This window comes from Nesoenas mayeri (genome assembly GCF_963082525.1).
Source record: "Nesoenas mayeri genome assembly, chromosome: 5".
NCBI lineage: Eukaryota > Metazoa > Chordata > Aves > Columbiformes > Columbidae > Nesoenas > Nesoenas mayeri.
In genome coordinates, this window is record NC_137548.1 from 29,300,643 (window position 1) to 29,324,623 (window position 23,981).

Below are 23,981 nucleotides of genomic sequence, written 5' to 3' on the forward strand. Positions count from 1 at the left end.
TTTTAAGATAATCACTTGGGAAGGCTCAGGCTCAGATTCAAACCACTATATTAATTTAAAAAAAAATACAGAAAGTAGACTTCAACCAGAGCAGTTCAGCAAAGCTCCAACCAGAACATGAAGTTCTACTTAAGGTGCTTGCTTGACTTTAAAGGCCATTTCCAAAAAGGAGCAGGTATTAGAGCTCTCATTTGGTTTAGGATTTCTGCAACCATATGTGCATGGAAGAAAAACCACTACTATGACTTTCTCTTACCAAATACAAGGAAATTATTCTCCCTCGGTCATGAGGCTTCAGATTCAGTACACATGATTTATTCATACATCAAGCAGACAGGTTTTCAGTAAATTGATCACATCCACATAGAATACATGTAAACCAATATTCTGCATCCTTTTTATACAGAACATGGCACTGGAAGAAAAAAACCCACAGAATTCTGAATTGCACAACATGTGAAAATTATTTGACTAGGACAAGATATAAGACACATTCCTGTCCTTTGCATCCTTCATTGGCTTATGCTGGTCTGGACTGGGACCATGGTGAATTACAGTTAAGGTATCTCTTACCTCACACATTGCAAGCTCTGCTTAATCAGCTATTGAATTCCAATTTACGTGTTTTATTCTACCCTCATGGTACACACTCACGTGACTCTACTGACTTGAAATTAGTTCTGAAAGGCCATAGTGCATATGAAATAACACTGGACCTAAATTACTTTCTCAGAACTAAAGGCCTTATCTTTTCTCCTGCTGAAACATCCACTGCTTCTTCAAAATTAACAGTACAGAAGTGCACTTTCACTTACTAAAAGACACATGCTTTATCAATCATTATACCAGTACCTATTTCTATACCTTTCATGCCAAGGGGTCACTTCAGTACATTGCAAGTATAGTAAAAGTCTTTAGACATAGACTTAGATGAAACCAAAGCAATATGAAAAATGATGCTATTAAATACCACAGGGTTTGCACATTTCAGCCCATCATTTAACGAGTCTGTGGAGAGTGGAATTTATTTGGATCTACTTTTTTTTTTTTTCTTTTCTTATGGACATTTACAGTTCTGAAGAACAGAAACAAGAATTCCAAGAAATAGTAGTGTGATTCAAAACCACAGGATAACTGTAATTCAACAAGTTAGTGGAAGATTCTAACTAAATACAAAGGATATAATATATCTACCTTGGTATTATAATATGACAATGTAATGGTCAAAATTAGTGACTGATTTATTAAATTCAGCTACCATTTAGTTTTGACTGGAACATCTTTTTTGCACTAAAACATCTACTTGGTTGTAAAAAAGCAGAATGACAGTTCGAACAAGGAAAGAGATAACCTATGAAAAACATTTGTGTCTAAGTCTATTTTGATAAAAACTGCTTTGACTCAGTAATTTCAGTTTTATTGACTAAGTCCCCTTCAAACAGAAACAACCAAGACATCAAGCATCAGTTAACTGCTTGAAATAAGAAGAGCAGTAAGGAAACAATCTGCAATAAATAAGTTATTTCTGGAGAGTTTCCAGGTGTGTTTCATCTAAAATGTGTGGCCTCCTTGAGCTACATGTCATTATATTGTTTTTATTTCTGCATTGTCGATGAAAATTATTTTTGCTGTTTTGAAAATCTATGAGCTGCATCTGAGACAAATAACTGACATACTAAGCCATAAGGAAGAGTGGAAACCCAAACAAGCAGCTGAAATAAATTTGAGAGCAGCCACTTCACAAGTTCCTGAGATTTACCTGGTTTAGGTCAGGTGCCAGGGGGCTCCAGGACAGAAGAGAGGAGGAAAGAAAAAAAAAAGTGGTCTACCTCATAAATTCAAAAAGACTGTGATGAGCTTCAGTTATCCTAGAGCCTAGTAACAGAAAGTAACAGACAGGAATATTCTAGCTGTCAGAAAGCTACTAGCAGAAACAGTGGAAAATGCTGGAAATGTCTGTGTTCCCAGCAGCTGTGGAATTAAATGCTATTTATAGAGCCTGCCACAAATGATAACATTTTTTCCAGAAAAATCTTGAAGTCATTGAGAAGCTAAGAGGGAGGGAGAGATGAGCAATCTGTTGGGAAGGTAATCCTCTTTGCAGTTGCCAAAATCTGATACAATTAAGATGACATGGATGTTTTCCTGCATCATTCTTCTTCTAATTGGTAACTACATTCCTTGATAGTATCTTAAACAGGAGCAGATGCTTCTGTCTTAACCAAATTTATTTTGCGAAGCAAAAGGCAAACTGCATCATGGAAGAATGGATCTGTTCGTCCTTTATGTTGAGAAAACTTGATTTTACAAGGATTACAGATGCCTCTTAATGAAATGAAAACTACTATGTTCTACAACAGCCTAAAAATTCCTCTAAGCTTAGAACAGTCATTTATGATGGACAGTGTAATGTGATAATTGTCTTTCCCAAGCTTGTTCTTTCATTCACTGATAAACATTTTCAGAAGGAACAAAATCATACTATGATATGGAACATATCAATGGAAGGTAGGGCTTTCAGTAGCACATAAAATACCTTCCTGCTCTTGAGCGCTGTCATTGACATTCTCCCTTGTGCAGATGAACAATAAGCCATGTCAGACACCTTCACGCCACTACTGATTCTGCACTTGCTGAATAATCAAATCACCTTCCTGTGCCCGTTTCCATCCTTTGATGTGCAAGTTCCTCAGACCACCTCTTCAAAATAGATATGCTATTCTATTCATAGTATTTCCTAACTGATTTCACATATAGCATTAAGGAAGGGCAAAATGAACACAAAACCACTTTTCAAAGAAATTCACTCTGAAATATAATTCAAAAAGATGAAGAGTACAGTAGAATGTGTTGGAAATTGAGTAATACATTTTAAAATAAACTTGAGAATATTTACTTCGTATTACAAAGCTGTTGGATGTACTATCAAGACCATTTTAATGATGACTTCAATACCTTTTCCTTGACTAGCAGAAGCTTCCAGATGAGTTTTACACTGATCCTGGGGAGAAAGTGAGTCACCAGTGGAAAGAAAGTTAAAGGGAAATGAGGCAACTAACTCTGCTGCTGTTAAAATACAAAGACAGGAAGGAGAATGTGAAAACATTTTACAATGAAATCTTCCAATTGGTAAATTACAGTAGTAGTTTTTAAATTATTTTAATTACAAATATTATGTTGATATAAAAATATTGAATTCACTGCATCCTGGTTGTTCATTATTTAAATAAAAACATTAACTGAATGCAACTGAACAGTTACCCTACAAAAATGCCCCAAGTTTCAAATTACTACTTCACCAGTAAAAAACTGTCATACAATGTTATGGAGTCTCATCCCATATATCAAAAAGTAATTTTAAATGCCAAGATATGCAAATCATGCAATTCTTTCTGAGTGAATATTCTGACTAAAAATTCAGAAACCTGGAATAATTCACTCACATAGTTTATTCACCACTATGTAACAGAAACACATGGATGAAATACAAAGATGTAATGAACTCAATATTTTTTTAGTGTGTAGGAGTATCTGGATGAACAGTCATACATGAAAAAGACTTAATTTTCATTCTTTAAATATAAATAGATATTAAGCAATCAGAAGGCTGTAGCAATGCCAAAGGAAGAGATGAACTTTAACATTTGCTAGTGCTCCCTGTGGGAGTTTTAATGCATGTCTTGTTTGAAGCATCTTTCTTTGTGAAAGCATCCTTTTGTATTAATATGTCATGATAGCAATTGGCATTTTCTTCTGTAATACTAATGATCCCATTTTGTCCTGATGTTACCAAATAGCTTTAGTCAGAACAGAAACCAGCTTTTTGACTCCCAGAGAACAGAGGTTGAGGACCACATGGAATATTAACTTAAAAAGTTAACTGAAACAGTGGTTCTTTAGAGTAATACACAGTGACAGTCTTTGCAATCCCTCTGCTGCCCTGAGTTTCTTTCTGGTTGAGCAAATCTAGTCATCTTTAAAAGATACAAGTGAACCAGGCTTGGAGATTAGGAATGCATTTCTCCAGTGAGGAAAGAAGAAACAAGCTGAAATAATGCAAGTTTTCCCATAGCAACCTACCCAGTTTCTGAGCTGATTACTTCTATTCAGGCACGTAGGCAGGGTTTCCTGCGGCAAGTGAGGGCCTGTTAACCCCAAAGTCAGGCTTATGGTGTGGAGAGGTAAACACTGATAAATCACGTAGTGGTTTTTCAGTAGAAATAAATCATATACCAAAAAGAATTAAGAACTGACTGGCGAGCTGAGAAATCTTGGAAAGAAACATTTGGTGGGGAATTAAACTAGGCTTTTTTGAGTGAGATTCCACAGGGATTAGCAAGGCCTAATGCTATTTGAACATTTTCACAAGTAATCTGGAGGCAAATGTATAAACACTACCTGTAATATTTGCAGATAGAAAGCTAAAGAACAATCAGCTCAGGTCTATCACAGCAAGAAGCCTCCCCTGCTTTTCCAGAGGAGGCCCACTGGTGGCTAAGGTCAAACTTTTTGAAAACTAGCCCAAGAAATAAAATGCATTTTAATCTAAACAAATGTAGAGTTGCACACCAAAGATCAAGGAATGAAATCAGTAACAAAAACACTGGGGAATCCTGACTCAGGAAAGACATTAAGGATTGTTAAAGGCAAACATGAACACTATGTGGTGTACTGTGATCACTTGAGTTACTACGATTTTTGGAATAAACCAGGAGCTGGGAACAGTAGGAAAAAACTAGCACTTCTACTGACTGTAAGTGATGGTGAGAATGGAATGCTGTGTGGAGGTGTGGCATACACATTTAAAAAAAAATGTTGAAAAACTGGAATGTGTGTGGCAAAAGTAATTGAAAATAATAATAGGTGCTTGAAACTGGAAGGCATAAAAAGCTTTATCTGTTTAATGTATCAACAGGAAAACTGAGGGACATTTTCCATGGAGAACATGTGAACCTCAAAAGAGGAATATGTTTCCTATTAAAATGCAGAGAAAAACTCAAGTGTGAAAGTTGAAGCCAGACAAGTTCAAATTCTGAAAGAAGTCTCCAGCAATAAGGACAATTAATCATGATAATCAAGTTACTGAGAGAAAAAAAAAGGTGAAAGGTGGATTCTCTGCCTGTTGCTGACCAAGAAAGGAAAATATCAGTTAGCCAAATGAAAGTTACTGGGCCCAAACATATGCAAAATATAATAATTTCAAAACCTAGAAACTACTGAGGAAAGAAAATTGTCAGAAAAGACTGCTAGAACAGAAACAAGGATTTCTGTAGTCAGTATTCAGACCCTTAGGCTGTACTACATTTCATACCACCATAGTAAAGAATGCTGATCTCTCAGGAGAATAAAATCTGACTCCTTCTGATCATTCTCTAAAGAATTCTTGGTTTATTGTCATTATTGTTCTGAATATCTAACACCATTTCACTGCTATAACTTCTCTCCCCCACCAAGTGAAGAGACTCATTAGTAAATACATGTTGCTTTGTAAATAACATGTCTTACCATCTGCTAGCACATCCGAAATGTTTTCTTTCATGGGAAAAAGAAAATTTGATTTCAAAGCGCTACTGAAGGGAAAGGAAATTGAAATGAATGAAGCTTTACATTGAAAACACTTTTTAGTATTTATGGATTGTTTTTTCTATATATCTTTCAGTTATAAAATTCAGCATGGCCAAATCCAGTTAAAAAAAAAATGGATTAAGAATTTTTCTTGGATACAGTAAATGAAATGCTTCAATAAACTTCCAGCCACATTTTTTTCCAGAACTTTAGAAAACAGCCAATGAAAGTATCAGCCTCAGGATAGCCTTTAAATACTCTTTCCTGAAATAGATCTGAAGTTACATGGTTGATAATGCAGTGAGGCTATTCTGGTGCCTTCATTTAGAATATATTATTCAGCATATCATGCTGGTTTGATTCAGTCCATTGGTAATATAAGTTTCTGACGCTGAAAATAAGTTTCAAAAAGAGGTGTTTATTGCAGACAATAGCTCTGCTTCCCAAACCATGGAATTAGAGAGTCAGGAATAGTTAGTCTGTATATCACAGCCCCTGCAAACAGCCTGACAGAAGGAGAGGAAAATATGCCGCCTCTTCTATTTCTTTTCAACTCTTTCTTTAAGAATGAAGAAACAGGCCTAGAAAAAAAGAGAAAAATGTAAAAAGAGAAAAATATTTACTCTTACAGAACATAACCTCAGCAATGATTCCATAAATAACTAACTACAATTATACTTAATGTATACTCCTTTTTTGTTTCATATAAGATATACTCATGGAAAGCTGCTCTTTAATTCATGACATTCCTGAACAGACTCCAAAAGTTCTGTACTTACATTAACAAACATTTCAAAGGCCTTATAATATATCCTGTAATTAGACCAATCCTGTATAGAGCTGCATTCTCAAGGTTTCATTCTGCTAAATGTTTTTTTTTCATTTCATGTTGAAGCAATAGAAAATTCCCTGACTCACAGAACTGCTCCATCTTTGAAGAGCTGCGGACTTGTTTATATAAATATGATTCCAGGAAGAGCAAGTCTAACTGCAATTCCTGCAAAACTGCTATGACATGCCATGTGATTGTTGTCAAACCACAACCATTATATGTACTATAGGCTCAGTTTAATACATTTCAGATGGGGAATTTATACCTTCAATTCTGCACTACACAAACTGCACCTTGATTTTCCCTCTGAGCTTCAGAGCAAAAGAGTATCAAAACATGACTCATAGCCTTGAAAAAAACATGAGTCTGTCTTGGGGAAAAAGTACACACAATCTCTACAAGATCTGAGCTGACACCAAGCAAGAGAACATTAGCGTGGATAAACAGTATGAGTTCATATCAGCTGTCATTACCACAGCTTTTGTTTGTATAATATGTGATATGGAGCTGTCAATGCATGTTTGCAGCAGACATAAAGAGTCCTGATGCCCTTTGCATCCCAAGCTCAAAAGTTTTGCATCTCATATTGTCAACAGTTGTTCATAGAAGAGCTGCTTGCCCTTCTGAGGGAAGTGAGCTGCATCCTTCCCCATCAGCTGGTGGGTACAGAGGCACTCCTGTCACCTACCCAGCTGAGCACACCTGTGCCCTCCCAGGCAAGTGAATTTTTGTCAGTAATGTATTTGACTGCATACATCTACCTCACAATCTTGTGAACTCATATATCATGCCTGAGGTGCCTCTAGGGACCACAATGTCAGCTGCTTGAACAAGTCACAAAAGCTGCAGCTCCAAGTCCAAGATCCTTTTAGGAGGGAAGGTGACAGAGGGCACCTGGTGGAACCAGTGGACAGCTGATCCCAGGCTGCTCGCTGACTGGAAACCCTGCTCCAGCATCTCCTCTGGGACACTGCAACAAGAAGGAGGGAAACTTCTGCTCTCCCTCCAGATAGAACAATAAGGTATCATGACACTGCATTTCATGAAACTCTTCTTCAGTCCAAATTAGGAAAAATTCTTTGTGTACATCATATACCATACAAACATGGAATAGTCCATGTACTGGGCAGCAAAAGAGCCGATAAGGGCATTGTGGGCATTTTGCAGGCTGATGTTACTGTGTACAAATCCAAAAACCCAAGCTACAATGCTGCAAGTGAGGTCAGCTACATGGCAAGGGGCTATGTAACCTTACTGCCCCCCTATAAGCAGCTTCTCTAACTCCTGAGGTGCACTCTTCACACTTCCAGCTGTGCAGGCCCTGGTAGTTAAGATTGCATGCCTACTGCAGCCTCTGCTTTCAAAACTCTAAATTTTCAACCAACACCCATTGCTTTGAAAAGCCGTAACAGATTGGCTAGGTTTTTCTACAGCATTAGTATCATTTTCTTTGAAGGTCCTTTATAACCACAGTTGTCAGCGGTTCAGCTATCACTTTTATTACATCCTTATGTTATGGGCCATTAACACCAGTTCTCTTTATCACTTCATTTGCACATTTTGAAGTTCATGATGTATTATACCTCTTTAGCAAAAGGCTACCATTTTAACGATATTAAACTAAAAACTGCCTTTAATTACAAAAACTTATTAATCACTGTTTTTTTCCAACCCAATGTTTTGTTTAAAAAACATCTTTACTAAAAATCTATGCAATAGTTCCTGTCTGCATATGTGGCTTGTTAGCAAGGCAAAGATTAATAAAAATCCATCTCCTCTAAGAAACAGATGTCATAAACAGACTTGAAAATTTGCGTTTATATTTATCTTTAAAAGTGTCAGGAAAATTGTAAAATCTGGACAAGTAATTCCTGTTCATCTGTGTACATCTCAGATATCTATGAATTCTCTCTTGGAGTGCTATTCCTACAAACTTTGTCTGAAAAGGAAATCAGGGAAGCACTAATTCAGAAGTTGCTATTTCACATAATTAGCATAAATCTCACTATAGATAGAGAGATACTGCATGTACTCAAACATAACCATCTTCTGCACTGGCCTGAACAAGCGCCATTCTTTAGGCTATAATATGATATGTACATTATCCACCTTATATAGTTTGATTTGTAATGCAATGTACATATCAATGTAATTTTGCAAAATCAGTTTATAAAATCAGATGTATACAGAACAGTAAATTGACTGGAAGAAAGCAAACATCACTCCAGTCTTCAAAAAGATCAAGAAGGGTGATCCAGGAAACTACAGGCCAGTCAGCCTCACCTCCATCCCTGGAAAGGTGATGGAACAACTCATTCTGGATGTCATCTCCAAGCACGTGGAGGAAAAAAAGGTTATCAGGAGTAGTCAGCATGGGTTCACCACGGGGAAATCATGTTTGACCAACCTGATAGCCTTCTATGATCATATGACTGGCTGGGTAGATGAGAGAATGGTAGTGGATGTTGTCTACCTTGACTTCAGCAAGGTTTTGACTGTCTCTCGTGACATCCTCATAGGCAAGCTCAAGAATTGCGGGCTGGATGAATGCACAGTGAGATGGATCATTAACTGGCTGGATGGCAGAGCTCAGAGGGTTGTGAACAATGGTGCAGAGTCTGGTTAGAGGTCTGTAGTCAGTGGAGTTCACCAGGGGTCAGTATTAGGTCCAGTCCTGTTCAACTTGTTTATCAGTGACCTGGATGAAAAGGCCGAGTGTATCCTCAGCAAGTTCACTGATGAGACCAAACTGAGAGGAAGGGCTGACACACCAGAAGACTGTGCTGCCATTCAGTAAGACCTCAACAGGCTGGAGGACTGAGCAGAGATGAACCTGATGAAACTCAACAAGTGTAGGGTCCTGCACCTGTGGAGGAATAACCCCAGGCACCACTATAGGCTAGGGGTGGACCTGCTGGGAAGCAACACTGCAGAGAAGGACCTGAGAGTTCTGGTTGACAACAGGTTAACCACGAGTCAACAATGTGCCCTTGTGGCCAAAAAGGCCAATGGTATCCCAGGATGCATTAGGCAAAGTGTGACCAGCAGGTCAAGGGAGGTTATCCTCCCCCTCTACTCTGCCCTGGTGAGGCTATATCTGGAGTACTGTGTCCAGTTCTGGATTTCGCAGTTTAAGAAGGACAAGGAACTACTGAAGGGAGTCCAGCAGAGGGCTATGATTTGGGATCTGAAGCATCTTTGTTATAAGGAAAGACTGAGAGAGCTTCATCAAATAAGATTTTCCCTAACCAAAAACAGAAGTTCTAGAGCAAGTGTTGCTATGTAAATGATTAGCTGCAACAGAAGTGAAGCAAAACACAGATGCCAAAGGTCTAATTTTGTTCAGTTTTGCAAACAAACCATTTCTGACTATTAAGAAAATACAATGAATCAATGTGTTCTTGTATGATAACATGAAGCAGAGAAAACAGAAATTCAGTTTGCCTACATACTGCAGCCTGAGTAAAACAAGTAGTGGCAGTAATAACAAATAATTTAATTTTCATTTCAAAGTTCACTGGTGTACTGCACAGTGGAAAAGAATTGCAAAAAAACCTGAAAGTCAGTACATTTCTTCAGTAGCTAATTATATACATTACAAGTTATATTAGAAAATTAGAGGTTAGATTAAACTCATATTCACAAGTGGGTTGTGTCAGCTACCAACTCCATTATTCACACATAGTTCTTGTGGGTTATTTTATCAACAACATCATCCCAACAAGTTATAAGTTGCAACAACATAAACTAGTGGGCATGGGGATCTGGGGGCAGTACAGTCAGGACTTTTACATTTTTTTTAAAAACAGATCAAGGTTTGTGTTCTTACCTGAAAACCACTGTTTATGTAGTTATTTCAGGGACTCTTGCTGTGGCAATAACAGATGTAAATGTCTTTATATAGTAACATTTTCTTCTGTTTTGTATTTTAGCCTCCTGTAGTTTTGACAGTTTTCTTTCAACTTTTTATTATCATGTTACCCATGTTCTACACTAAAATACTCCGGATCAATGTCCCACTACATATTTAAATGCTCATTCATGAAATCCATTAGATGGAAAGCACAGAAGCAATACAAAATACAGAGGTATCAGTAGGTTTAGAGAAATTAATAGATTCCAAACTGTCATACTGTGTCATGCTAGATGCAACATGAATGCAATCTTACTTTAATACTGACAGCACATTATAAATACTATGACTTTACAACAGTTTGTATCCCCAGGCAGAGATAAGAAGAGGTTAGGTATCACCTACATAGACAGAAAAGGACAGGATAATAAGACAATCAGCCTTCCAGTACCTAAAGAGGACCCTCAAGACAGCTGGAAGGGGAATTTTTACAAGGGCATGTAGTGATAGGGTAAGGGGTAATGACTTTAAACTGAAAGAGGGTCAATTTAGTTTAGGTATGAGGAAGAAATTCTTCACCAAGAGGGTGGTGAGGCACTGGGACAGGCTACCCAGAGAAGTTTTGGATGCCACTTTCCCTGGAAGCGTTCAAGGCCAGGTTGGATGGGGCAGCCTGGTCTAGTGGAATGTGTTCCTGTCCATGGCAGGGGAGTTGGAACTAGATGTTCTGCAAGGTTCTTTCCAACCAAAACCATTCTATGATTCTAGGATCATAGCTGCCTCTGACTGTTGTAGCATTTTGATTACTAGCTTATGATTGCCTAAGACTGCAAAGTTATAGGAAAACCAATCATTAACACTATCCAAAACCATTCCAAATCCCTGGGAAGTTTACGAGATTGAGAGCAAAGTACTTTGCATACATTAGTTCAGAGGCGGATGCTTATTCAGGTTCCAAATTCTAACACCTAGATGCTAATTTGCATCAAACCAACCCAGCTCTAGAGAAGACTGAAATCCTTAGTGTCCAGTAAAATCTCTGAAACAGCTACATTCCTGTTCCCAAGCGTGTATACAGCCACAGCCACCTAAATATGCACAATACTCACTGATCACCTCTTACTTAGACCCCCAACAGGATGCATAAATTCCCTGATGTCCTCCAAATAGCACCTGCTCGAGCGGATGTGATCAATATATATCTAAACTTTCAGAGACTGAACTGAGGGCTATTTTAATCAAAGCTTGAGTTTGGAAAAGTTGATGAAGTTGCTTTCTTGGAAAGTGAGACAGATTTAAATACCCATAGCAGAGAAGGGATTTGAAGCCAGATTCTCCAGCTTCCCAAGAGAGCTTGTTCTCTACATTACTAGGATTGCAGTCTGAACTCCTGTCCTTGAGTTGTTTCACCTGGCTGTAATAACCAAGTACAGACTGAGCGATGTGATACACAGGAACCGCTCTCCAACTACAGGTTTAAACAACTTATATAGGAGACTGGAGATTTGTATTTCATTCCCAAGGTGCAATTTATAAACTAAACAAGAATGAGCAGATTGCATCATTAAATATTTTAGCCCACTCTTTACAGCTTTATGCTTCGGACATTTTCCTGGGGGATTGACTCCAACTATTCCTCCATGCTGACTATCTGCACATGGTGTGGTGTCATCACCTCTTATTCCAAAGTAGAAAAATAATCGGTTGAATGCAAGTCGCTGAGGAGACAAGCACCTATCTCTGAGCTGGGGGAAGGAGTCTGATGTCATATTGAAATGATAGCTTTTTTTATGTCATGCTGGTTTTGTTTTGAAGAGGATCTTTTCTAGTTTAAGAATCTCCTTGTTTAATATGATGGACTCCATCCACTACAGTTTTTTCCTCCATGTGCCTGGAATTTAATTTGACACTATTAATTCTACAGGGTAAGAAATCCTTAGAAGTTACATATTGAACTTGAACAATACCACCCTGCTCCTTTCCTTGTTCCTGATAATGCCGTAAAACACTGCACTGTTTTACAATTACTCTTTTCAAAATGTAGATATGTTTTGTGTTTTCCAAAACCCACCTGATGTTCCACTCAAACATGCTCACATCTGCCACAACTCTGTGTGCCTTGCAGATAAACATTACCAAGTCTTGCACAAAACATGAAACTTTGAGGGTGAAAAATACATATTTAAACACTATTTTAAGGCCAGAGTCAGTCATTATTGTTACTTAATCAGATGCTCCAAAGCTAGAATCTGAATCTAAGAAACTTCTATTTATACTTTCAGGTTATAAGTGTGAACTAAAGCAAGAATTTGTCTACACTACTCACTCTGCTTTGTATGGAGAAAAACAAACAATCAAAAAAGTAAATCAGGATTTTCTATGGAATGGGTAAAATGAAAGAGTACACTTTAAACATGGGCAGAGAAGGACATAAGTGAGAAGAATCTTTTAATAACTCATGACAGGTGTGAATATGACTGAGAAAGTTTATACGATCAGATGACAACCCTAATTATGAGCATGCTGCTAAGGCAACAGTTGCACATTTCACAAGATCTTAAGAAAATAATATTTATTGGTCCAAAGCAAGGAAAAATGAAAATCCTGAATGCAATACCTTTTCCAACGCTGCAGCTATATCCTATGCATTCAACATATGTGCCTTTGAAGAATCTCCTGCGCCTTTAAAAGATTTCACTGATGCTATCAGCTTCCTTTCAAGCAGTTAGGCCTAGATTTTTTCCCAGGTTGTTCACAGGAAAAAAAAAAAAAAAAAAAACAAACAACAACAAATAACAAACAAACATAGCAGAGATATGGTCTGGTGAGAAAACTCTTCGTCATTTTTTTTATTTCTGGTCTTCATAATTAACATGCCCCTACATTTACAGAAGTTACTTGTCTAGGATTTATGCAACTGTGGGGTGAAGGGTAGTTGCTTTTCTAAAAGTAAAGATCAGAAATTAATAGAAATATAATGTGAAGTAAGCTAGATCTCCAAGGATGCCATTTCAGGTACATCTGAGCAAATACAACAATACCATCTGGAGCATTTTCTGTCTGCCTTCATGTGGCTATATGGTGAAGCTATCTGCTCTCCGTCCTCAAGACAAGCTCAGGAAGAACAAGAAGAAAAAGTGACTTTCAGCTGCCTTTGCATTTCTGAGTCTTTACATTGGCAAGCATCTTGAGTCCCCAGAAGAGGTAACCCAGACAGCCTTCCTGACCTGAAGCACTGCTTTCTTCAGCCTGTTCTCTGATCCCATAAAAGGGTCAGTTTTGTAATCTCAATCAGTGTTTCTTGGTTAACTACTCATTAAGCCTGCAGAAGTACCATAACTATACAGATCTGCCTGGGGACTGGTTTGTTTCAAAATCACTGGCTTTTTGTTTGCAAGAGGAGTATAAACTATCTCATAATATTTTCTCTGTTTTTATTTTGATGTGTGCTCCTTTTTTATCCTTTCATAAACAGCCATAAAAATGCAATAGCTGAAAGACTAAATAGGAGTGAATAGATTACTGTACAGATGCTTTTCAGTGAAAGAAAAAGATCTTTCTTTTTTAATAGAATTATACTGGCCACAGAAATACAAACAAGGAAAAAATCCTGTCCGTTTTAAAATCTTGGACCAGTTACTTACAGACGGTGAAGTTTCTAGGAGGCTCAAGACAAAGTAATATAGCTCCTTTGTATCTAAAAATATGAAACTGTGACAACTGCTTGGCTTGCTACCTCTCTGGATTACCCTGCAGCTTCAGCTGTAACCTCCAGCTAGTAACACTCTGAGGTAAACTGTTGACCTTTGATAGTAATATGCAAGATATTCTGCATGGGCTAGAGCACAGTGGAAGCAAAGGTGACACTCATTTGTTGCAGAAAATCTGCAAAGGAAATAGTAATAGCAGGCAAGCTGGAAACGGGGTCAGATATTGTTCAGAAATCTCCCTTCTGATAAGGATAAAAACCCAGCTGTCAGCTGCCTCAAGTCACAGATAAAGAACCATAGGAGCTGCTGTTAGGGAGAGAAGAGGATTTCACAGAGAGAAGGAAAAGAAATCACAATCGCACAGCAGAGCAGCTTTAACTGCTCCCCCGTGACTCCACTGACTTGGGAAAGGCTGCCTCCAGACAGGGTTCTGCAGGGTGGAAACGGCTGAAGTTATTGCCTGCAAGTACAAGTCACAGAAGTAATAACATGTGGTGTTGGTCCTCAGTCTGGTAACCCAGCTGTGAAGGCCAAGTAAGAATTTTTGTGTTCCTCATAATTCTGTATTTAGGAATGCTCTCTTAAATATATATGCATATATATATATATACACAATTTTTTTTTTCCCTAAATTAACAGAAGAAACTGAAATACAGGGTGAGCACGAGGCCAGAGTGTATCAGAGTGGAGCATTCTCTGCAGTGCATCTTGCTGCTGTATAACAGTTATACAAGTGATGAGAGTATGGCATATATCGCAAAGAAAGGAAAAGAAGGAAAGAGCCATCTATGCAAATATTTTACATGCATTAACTTAATGTTTGTTCATATAAAACACATTAAAAGATGTCAAAATGTATCTTTCCAAGTCAAAATACAAAGACAAATCTGTTTGTTTAGATTAAGATTGACTAACAGTTTTGACAAAACTTTTCATAAATGCATTCAAATGCACACAAAACCAGCATCACACTGGTCTATGCAGTACATCTTTAAGGAAAAAACTTCCGAGATTTTGCATAACTGGTAAATTTCATGCACACCATGATCCCAAAAACACATGATCTCTTAAAACTCTCAGCTGCCTTCCTTGAAATGCACTCCTGTCAGATGAAAAATAATGATATGCCACCATAACACATGGTAAACAGACCAAAGAAGAAAGAAAAACCAAACCCCCAAACAGGCAATGTTTAGCTTCACTCAAGCATGAAAAAGGCATGCTTTGATGCAATTGCACCTTATCTTTTTATGTTCAAGTAGTTTACAGCAATCAGAGTTAAATGAAACCAAAGACAAGAAACCTGCACACATGCAGCTTAAATTCAAACTGATAATAAGGCTGAGCATCATCATGAGCAGTAGCCAAATAATCAAGACTGACTAATGATTTGGGGTCATTGATGAATGACTTCTGTAATGCATACTGGAACTAGAACACTACATTGTAATGTTAATTAGGTAAATAACAGTTGGTAAGCAAAGAAGTTCTCTGATGCACTTTAATATTACAAAGAAGCGAGCAGATTCACATGGCTTCTGTTAGGCACAGCATAATTCTAAAAAATAAGACCACTTCTCTAAGTATGATTAATCAAATTAACTACCATTTGGTTTGAACGATATCATGGGCAAGAAAACTAAATTGTTACAGGCTTTTAAATTTTCTAAATACATTTATATTTCGGTTATTAGCTCTACATAAACTAAAAATCCAAATTACTGCAGTTTTGAGTCTTCTCCCTTTCTCATCTGTTCCAGGCCTTGCCTAATAGCTTTTTCCCAAACACACGTACCTCTATAAGCTCCAATAACATGATAACATGATATCCTTTACAATTTTGGAAAATTTCTGGAACAAAAGTGGATTTGTAGTTATGTACTATATACAAGAAGAAATGCAAAGAGATATTTTAATAATGGGAAGTAAAGAAACAGGGAAATACTTAAGTTCCAACAAACAAAGTTAGCTCAGACTCCTGGAGCTTACTTGAGTAAGAGTAGTTGGTCTCCTCAGAGCGACTCCAGCAACACCCATTATATGATCTGTTTTATTGTAACATCGATGTTGCTGCTCAGGCTGCACAGTAGGACATAGAATATCTGCATGTGTCACACTTAATAAATATTTAAAGGATTTGAATTTTGGAAAGTTGTTAGAGGTAGAGAATGAAATATAGCATGTAAAACTCTATTTGGCTCTATTTTTTATTTAAGGTGCTTTGGGGAAATTTAATCTATTGTCATAAAAATGTTTTTACTATATAATTAACAAACAATTTTGAACCTGTTAAATACCTGAAAAGGAAAAAAAAAAAAGGAGAATTGAATGTTCTGTCAAGATGCATGCAGTCTGATGCTACAACACTCTTTTGTGATATGGGAAACCTTGTACTTTTTGTGAACCTGTAGATCATTTTTACTTCTTCACTGCTTGAGAAACTGCAAAGAGATCATCAAAAACAGAGGAAAACTATGTTTCTGCTCTAATTTTCATGCTGAATACAAGAATTACCCTTGGAAATTTCAAGAAGCAACATGTGGTAACTCAGCTGTAAATCTCACCCACATGAAGAGTGTCTTTTTCAAGACCCTATTCTGTGGAAGCAAAAAAGCATGCGAGACATGAGGATAAGCCTCTAGCCAATACTAAGTTCTTATTCTACAGTATGCTTTAGAAGTATTATTTTTAAGTATTTTAAAGATACTGAAGCACCCTAAAGAAATTATCACCATTTGTTTGCTCTTTTTTTTTTTTTTTAATTAATAATAGCAAATTTGTATTTGCTGTCATATTTTTTCAAAAATGCTGTCTCCCTCTCTCAAAAAAAAAGTCCAAAGAATATTCAGCCTGAGGCATTTATCCACCTGGAACACTTCATTCATCAAAGTCTTACACACCACTTTACACAGATACAAAAGAAAAAAAAAAAAAAAGCCTGTGTTTAAACATAAATGCATTTATATCTTTATGTGACCATTCAGGCACAAGTACATAGGTCTCGTACAAGACAATGTCTTCACTTGTCTAGTAGATAGATTGTATTTTTGCTTGAATTGCCACAATTTACATAGTTGCAATACTTTCTACATCTTAAGTAGTTTGCTGAGACCTGCCTATTCCTGCTCTTCACAAACACAAAACAGCCACTGGAGGACGGAAAGTTAAACAGTCTCTGTATCAAATTTTGCAAACCTACAAGAAACAAACAAACAAACAACAACAACAAAAAACACCACACACACAAAAAACTCCAAACCAAACCAAACCAAAAACACCAAAACCCACAGATCAACCATACTTAGTAGTGTGAGAAAAGAAATAATCTCAAAATACAAAGCATTAGCCCCTTGAGGTTGATCATCTGACCCAAGTAGGTTAATAGAGTTATACTGATCTGCTCCACTTGCAGAACTAGTTCAAGTCTGTGTGTTCAAAGATGCAAGAGAAATATACTGAACCTTGTTCCCAGCTGAGTCTTGGTCCTAACTGTACCTCATTCCTAATCAAATACATAGTGAAGAGCATGTGTCACACTCCTGCCACTAGAATGGTTCTCGATACTTCTCTTGGTACAGTGGAGAATTACCATGATCTGATTTCTTAATCTTAGTAGTGGTGATCTTTTAAGTCTTCCAATCCCATTACAATATTCATATATACTTGCTTCTCAATTCTGTCTCACAGCTCATAAAGCTATAGCTCATAAATTCAAAGATATACAACATGGATTTACTAAGAAGAGTTTGACCCTTTCCCTTTCTCACTGGCTACATTTAGGTGAGAAAGGTGAGGTAGTGAAGAAATAGGAGCTCCAAGAACAAATGAAGACAAAGATGCGGGCCTGGTGCCCACACCCATTCTGCTGACAGATGTATGGCTCAGCATTTTTGAAGAATGCTCTGACAGGAAAAGAAATCAGAAGGCATGAATTACTGCAGCAAGGGAAGAAACAGATAGGTATGTTAGGAGTTAAATTATAATGTAAAGCAAATCCTCCTCCTCTTATAATCTCATTTTGCTGTTGAAATTGAAGTCTGAAGAACTATGGTTTTCCACTCTTGTTTCTCAAACATTCAAATGAGGATTGAAGTGGGGAGAAAAAGTGAGCACAGAAACAGCAGACTTCTGTTTGGCAGCACCATGTACAACAACTAGCGCAAGTAGAGCAGGGTGTACAAATACAGGTGTATATGTTTATATACAATTTCACTATGTGCAGTTTCTGACATCAACACCAGCATTAAGGAATTTTAAGAAAATTCCAATGTATTAAGGCCACTGTCATCTATGTCACTATTCAAATCAGGAATTTTTGAAATCTTCTTGGTATTGCAGGTCTGAAAAAACTACTGAACATTGACAGGACACAACAGAACAAATCATCTGTTGGTTCTTTTATGCTTTTGTTACAAGACTTCTTAGAGCTTAAGCTCCATGTAAGTCCTCAGAAAATGCAGAACATTTCAAAAGAAATGCCTGAGAACCCTCTTTCTTCTTCTAGCCTGAACCTTGCAGAATGTGACACCTTGGTCACATTCTAGTGCAATTGATATCTCAGTTATTGCTAAAATTATTTATAGCTACCGCAAGGTCTCTGCACTGCTGCCAGATTAGTTGTTCCTAATTTCTGTTTATCACTTCTTATCCTGTTCTGTGGTTAAACTGGTTACAGCAGTTCCTGAGCAACAAATCTAAGCCTATACTTCAAGTAAATAAAGACCTAGCATCTCCTCTTTGCTGGGACTAAATAACATCAAGGGGAAAAAAGCGTTCTCTGCCTTCAGACATAATAATAAAGTACTGTTACACTATTCACAAAACTCTGTTCTGGTCCAAACAAGGCACATCCAAAGGAGTGAGAGTGCATCAGTTAAAGAAACAAGAATCCTTTAAGAAAAGAGAAATGGCTGGAGTCAAGTTGCTGCAGGAGCTACAAAGAGAACTGCCAACAAGTCAAACCAGCTTCTAGAGCAGCACAACAGCCAGGGCTGATCTGCAGCAGCCCGGGTGCTGCGGGAAGTTACAGCCAACTATGTTGCCCATTACCTCAACAAGGCGAGGGGAGAAGTAAAAGTAGCACTAGTTACCAGCTGAGGAAACAGCAAGCCAGGGAAACGTTGAAGCAGCTGCTTGGCAGCAAACAGCCAGCAGCGAAAGCACCCACCACAATGAAAAGGAAACACGTACACATAGTTATTCTATTGTATCACAATACGGTCCTAAGAGAAATCCACCTTCCACACGGCTGCTCTTGCAGTAATAAGGATTAAATGAATCCTTTCTTTCTTCAGCTCCCACTGGGAGCAAACATACGGCTTCTGAGAGGGTTCAACCCATTTCCCATCTGCCAGTGGCCAAACTGCAGGTGGTGAAGTATTGTCACCCCTCTAAGAGAAGACAGAAAGAGACCTCCTTAAATTAGGATGAACTGAGTCATCAAGTAAAGATTTTTAAATAAAGGAAAGCGTTTTAGTATGCCAGAACTCTCATGTAACATGTATGTGTCTACACAATGGTGTCTATACATATGTATATGTACATGCATACATTAAGGTTTCATATAAATCTTCTATTAGTCATGCTATGGTAATGCAAATTTCTTCCACAAGAAGAAATACCTGAGGGTATTAGTTTTCAAGATTTCCTTTTGTCGTTTCTTCGGTTGCTTGTAGATACAAGGTGAGGCTATGCATGAGGCGGGTGCTGTGATCATCCTACCACGCAGCAGAATGCAGTGAAGGGCTTCTCAGGCTTGTGAATTGCTCCAAAAGCAACCATATTCCATTAATAGTAAGTCCAGGTGACAGATAAATTTATTGCCTCAGGTAAAGTACTCCACTATTGTGGCCTTGCCGCTTTAGTGGCCTGAGCTCTCCAGTATCAATGGGCTATATGGTACAAAGCTGTCAAGTCCATTTACTGTTGTCTCAGGGTTTCTAAATAGTGCATTTGAGTACAGAATTGCCAGTGTAGACTTGTCCTGAGGCTCTTGCAAGGGGATCTAATATATACGTGCCAGTTTTTAAGAATTGCGGGTCATTATTGTAACTTTACTTGTTCATACCCTGATACTTACTGATGTGCTTCTTTTAAAAATGTGCTAAAACACACAGCATATTTTTAGTGCAATGTAGGTTTTCCAAGCTCTAACCAACCAAAGCTTGAATATGGGCTTGTTCAGGGCTGTCAGCACATCAGTTTTGCAGGAATCACGCTCAACATCAGTACAATTTAGGAACAAATTATTAGAGGATCCTCCCCGCTGATCCAGTTCTCAAACTTTCCTAAAGGATTTTGCCCTTCATAAAATCTCCATTAAAAGCATGCACCTAAACTTGCATTAGTTCCACTGACAGTAATGAAAGTTGTCAAGTCCTTGACAATTTACAAATTTAGATGGCTGGCTCAATTATCAATGCTCTTCATGCCAGACTGTAATTTATTTCCTTCCAATCATTCATTCATTGAGCAGCGCCCATCACTTCTTACTTCAGGAAATTAAACTGAGCGCACTTTTAAAGGAAAGGTAACGGCCGTGAGAATGAAAATACAGCATTTAGCTTCAAGTTAACTTCCAACCATTCAAAAGTTATGTCTGTCTGCTACTTAGATTTTTGCAGAACTGAAGTTCAGAGAATGCTGCTGTGTCATCCAAGCCTCCAGAGTGAAAAAAATTAGAAACACTCCCTATGTTCAGTAGCCAGCACAAAGTTTCCTAAGGTAACTAGTTTCATTGATTTAAGAAAGTTATGATGGTATGAATCTCACAGAGGCAATAGATAGCAGCAGACACCAAAAGTGAAATGGTGTTTCCTAGTATTTAATTTGTAATTTAGGTCAGGTCAGGAATACCATAAGAATGTGATCCCACAGTACTTCAGAATTTCCAAATGCAGAAAGAAGTAAACAGACAGCAAAGTAGGACAAAAATTCCCAAAAATTCACATCACAAATTGTTTTGAGGCCCGAACAAGTATTTAAGGCTAATCCACTTATTAGCCACAGGAATGCTGCTTTTCTCCTTCAAGAAGACTGAATAGCTTGAGGAGATCAAGTAGCTTGAAAATGACAATATCTTTTACCATATTTTAAAGCTGCAGACTTCAAAGCTATCTATTTTTAACTGTATTTCAATTTCTCACTTAGCTTTTAATTCTTTTATTACATATAATACATTTTTCTTTAGGAAACTGTCAGTGAAAGAGACTGGAATAGGTACAAGTTTTACTGCTACTGGTTCATTTATTTTTACATCTGAAAATGTTTTATTCTGAAAACTTTATACTTCAAGAACCACAGGCGATTCTGAATTAAAGTTATTTGGGAGATTTCTTTGCTGAAAGATTAGAAAACGTGTGAAACTGGTTGTAAATACATGGCCAGTGTTACACAGTTTTTGCTACTTTTAGGTTGCTGTTAATATCTCATCATCCATTAACCTCTGACTTGTCACAATTCTTTAGTCTTTTCAGCACAGATCAGAAATTCCTCTCGTGGAGGTCAGAAAAACATCACTGGAATTGCAAAATCTCTCCCTCTTTAAAATCTATCTTTAAATTTTTAACTGTAAGTCTGCCTACTGGGGAACAAGACTGTCCAAAAAACAACTCCAAAATGTTATATTAGCTTTGTACCTACATTTCTCAGAATGAAGTAGATGAGCTTTTAGAATAATTCAAAATATCAGTTTCTAAGAGGCTTTAAAATTTTGAAACAAGGAAAAGCTCTACAACATTTTTTTTTCATTTTCCTATTACTTTGATCAACAGGTTTTATGATGCTTTACAAGGCAATCATTCTTAGTGATATCATATATATGTGAAATCTTAATAAATTCTTAAATTTCAATAAGCGCATCAAGGCAGGAAATCAAATGGAAATATCTGTTTCCATCAATTTCATGAAAAAGAAATAATCATTAATCACTTCCATCTCTTGCTTCTAAAGGAAAAAGAAAATATCCTATAAAATGCACTAAGACAATTTACTTATGGTACCTATCCCTTCATGAACAAGTTGCAGTAATCTCATCACAGAAAAAAATAAATAATGGGAACCAAACTGGCTTTTTCAGTCTTGTTCAAAGCAATTTTTCTTACTTTGAGAGGCATATGGAACTTAAAATTCTGGCCCATATAAATGCATCAAAAAAAAATTTCCTGAGTTTCGCTCCAGTCTTTGAATATTTCTTCTAATGCCCTATGGTACTAGGTCAGTACATGCCCTATCAGATATTTTTAAAGCTGTGAGGAGTCTTCAAATTGTTGAAGAAAATTGATTATTTCACAAATAATATCTCTTGCTTACTAAGCTTGTCTACAAAACTTTCTGAAAAATATATGCCTAACCTATGTGCTCCAGACATAAAAAAACCACATGAAATTGTGGCTCTCATTTAGTTTCACACATAGAAAACATCACTTATGCCAGAATTTTAATTTAAGTCTTTAACTGCTCTTTTAAAGATACATTTTTACTATATTTGGATTTATTAAGCAGATCATCATTCAATATTGTGATCTAATAGTCGAGGCAAACAAATGTGTAATAAGGGATGCAAAGTCAGCATTTATTAAATTGAGCTCCATACCAGAAGGATGTAGCCATTATTTTCAGAAAGTTACACACCTATTTTTGTTAATAGTTTGTTTTGCAGAGGAAACTAGCCCATTCTTTACATTTAATATTTCAGATATTGCAAAGTCAGTAAAAAGACTTCCCCTCATCCCCAGCTCCCAGTTCTTAATTTTAAAATCACAGCATGTATCTTTTAAAAAAAAAGTTTTCTTCATGGACTGATGTTGAAGTAAATACAGGACAAATATGTTGTTTCATTATATATGTTTCATTATATAGACAGATACACTGATAATTAATTTTAAGATATAAAGATCCTACAGAAACATGGATTTTAACTATATCCTTATCTGTTTACTTCAATTTTGTTTTATTCATCTATGACAAAGCATTGACAAATAGACAAAATTAATGGTGGAGAAAACAGATGCAATAAACGCTTCATTAGTTAATTGACTGAGCACCTCCATAACATTCAGTGGAGGATCCATCATTGTCAAAGGGTTCATGTAACATTTCTGACAGCAAAACACCTGTCTAAACAAAAAGCAGGTGATCCAGAAGTGAATTAAGAATAGAGGACTAGGTATCAAATGAAACCAAGCTTTCAACACTATTTGAGCTTGTGAGCCAAATGATTTTATAATCATTTCACAGCTATCTTTATATTATATCAAAATATAATATAAAGCTAGGTGATGTTGGACAGAAGTATGAATCGGGAGAAGAGTGCCTGGAGAGCAGCCCTGCAGAAAGTGATCTGGAGGTGCTGGTTGGCAGCAGGGTCAACAGGAGCCAGCAGATGTCCTGGCAGCAGAGAGTAAACTGCATCCTGGGGTGCACCCAACCCAGCATCACCAGCTGGTCAAAAGATGACTGTCCCACTGTGTTCAGTGTTGGTGCGGCCTCACTGTGAGTAATGTGTGCAGTTCTGGACACCGCAACTTAACAAGGATGCGAAGATTCTTGAATGCATCCAGAAGAGGGCAACAGAGCTGGTGGAAGGGCTGGAAAGCATGTCCTGTGAGGAGCAGCTGAGCACTTTGGGTTTGTCTAGTTTGGAGGAAAGGAGGCTGAGGGGCAACCTCATTGCTCTTTACAGCTTCCTGAGGAGGGGACGTGGAGAGGGAAGTGCTGAGCTCTTCTCCCTGAGATCCAGTGACACAACATGTAGGAATGGTACAAGGCTGTGCCAGAGGAGGTTCAGATTGGACATTAGGAATCATTTTATTACAGGGTGTTCAAACACTGGAACCGGCTTCCTAAAGGGGTGGTTGATGCCCCAAGCCTGTCAGTGTTCAAGAGGCATTTCAACAATGCCCTTAATAACATGATCTAACTTTTTGTCAGCCCTGAAGCGGTCAGGTCGTTGCACTAGATGGTCATTGTAGGTACCTTCCAACTGAACTATTCTATTCTATATTAGATATCAACAAGAAGA